The sequence below is a fragment of the Microcebus murinus genome, chromosome 16 (assembly GCF_040939455.1).
Source record: "Microcebus murinus isolate Inina chromosome 16, M.murinus_Inina_mat1.0, whole genome shotgun sequence".
In the NCBI taxonomy this organism is placed as follows: domain Eukaryota; kingdom Metazoa; phylum Chordata; class Mammalia; order Primates; family Cheirogaleidae; genus Microcebus; species Microcebus murinus.
This window is the reverse complement of record NC_134119.1, coordinates 65,155,271-65,157,140: the sequence shown is the minus strand read 5'-3', so window position 1 is coordinate 65,157,140 and position 1,870 is coordinate 65,155,271. Positions and strand designations below refer to the sequence as shown.

Sequence of the window (1,870 nt, the reverse complement as noted above, 5' to 3'; positions counted from 1 at the left end):
TAAGGCCATGGAGCATGATGTGAAGTAATTTAACAACTGGAATAATAAGCATTTGGGATAAAACTAATTTCTAATTTCATAGGAAGGCTGATCACAGACACCCACATGATCATTCTACTGTGCTCTAGGGATTACAAAAGGCACAAGGGCAGCTGAGATTAAAGGGGGTGGAGAAATGGACACCCAGCCTTGATAGAGATATTGCAAGTGCTATGAATGAGGAAGGGGGTAATTAGGACCACATCTGCAATCATCCTGTCGCAGACCCTCCCAGCCCTCTTTGCCAAGGCTGAGGGTATTCATCACGCCCTGTTAATTCCTCACACCCTCTCCTGCAATCCAAGTAGCCATGTATTATCCCTTCCCTCCAATCCTGAAGCACTGGGTCCCAAATCACCCAGACCCCATCAGACTGCCCTGCCCCTTCCAAGCCCGCTTGGCCTCACCATACAGTAAGTAGTCGTGTGGGAGGGGCTGTGGCACTCACAAAATTGGGCCTTATTTGCCTCCTAAGGAGGTTTGGTTTTAAAGAGATCATAAAGGCATAAGGCTTAAGGGGTTCTGGAAAATCATGGATCTGGATTTATCCCACAAAGGGGAGAGACTTTTTTTCTAAATTTCAATGAGCAATAATCATGTCTCAGATAAACCCCATTGGCTACAATACTGCCGCTGTGCAAAGCTGAGAAACATATTTAGAGAAGACATGGGGAGACTCAGACCCTCTCCCTCAGAAGAAGAGCCTGACTATCCAGGGGCCCTCTGAGTCCGCTGCAGGGCGGGGCCTGGCAATAGACAAGATGGGAAAGGGTCCAGGCCCCACCCCAAGCTTCATTTCAAATCCGGATGTACCACCCAGAGAGCGAGAGCATTTCCCTGCGGGCTGGAACGGAGTTAGGGGAGGGGTTAGATGTGTTTTCTGAGGCTTGTCAAGAAAGACCTCATTGTAGGTATCCTAGAGATTCTTAACTTGCCAAATTTGACATAAAATTGGTTGACAAATAAAATCAACAAGAGAAAATCATACTCATTTTCATTTAATTTTAAAAGCCCAAAATAAATAGATACCACAAAGCCCTGGGCCAAGTAAGGGAATAGGCAGGACCATGATGGGAAGGAGAGGGGAAGGGGACTTGTCCCGGGTCTGGTTGGCAGATTGGACCCCAAGACAAGCCATTGCACTCCAACTTTGGGAGACAGAGCAAGACCAAGTCTCTAAAAACAAAAAGAATATGGCCTCTAGTTGGGTGAGGAGAGCTTGTCCATCATTCCCAAGATGGGGTGGTACACCCCCTCTGTCACCAGTGGTACATTGTAGGCGTGACTTTCCCAATAATGCGGGTTGTGTGTAAACTCCAAACCAGGGACTTGAAGCAGCCTTGGCCAGTGCATGCCCAGGTCCCCATGTACACACATATGGACAACACTAGTGTGGAGTCACCTTGGGGAGGTGGCGAAATGGCCAGTGCACGGCGTTGGGAGTGAGGTTCCAGTTCTCTGGGGATGGAGGTGCCCACGGCAAGTTGATGAAGGAGACAGACTGTGTCTATCCTGGCTCTCAATATGCGTCCAAATTCTCATAATTTAAGTCGCTTTTGAGCCTCCCAATACCTTTCACTTGACTTCATAATGAAATTACTTTGGACATTGGTGTGGAACATGTATGCAAATATAGCAGGTTCTTTCTTTTAAAGTTCACATTGTAAATTCAGAAGTAAAAAGGGGCAATATTTACTGCCCCTTCCATATAAAATAATACATAGAGGTCCCCTGATGAATGTCTTACCAAACATTGTAAAATATATTATGGCTGGTTCCTGTTTTTATCTCATATTATGTGGGTACAAATATTCGTATCTTGCGCCTGCCC

General features: G+C 46.2%; 1 pseudogene; it reads right to left on the bottom strand.

Moving 5' to 3' along the window:
* Positions 1 to 567: 567 nt before the first annotated feature.
* On the bottom strand, positions 568 to 684 carry LOC142861434 (uncharacterized; annotated as a pseudogene).
* Positions 685 to 1,870: the final 1,186 nt, after the last annotated feature.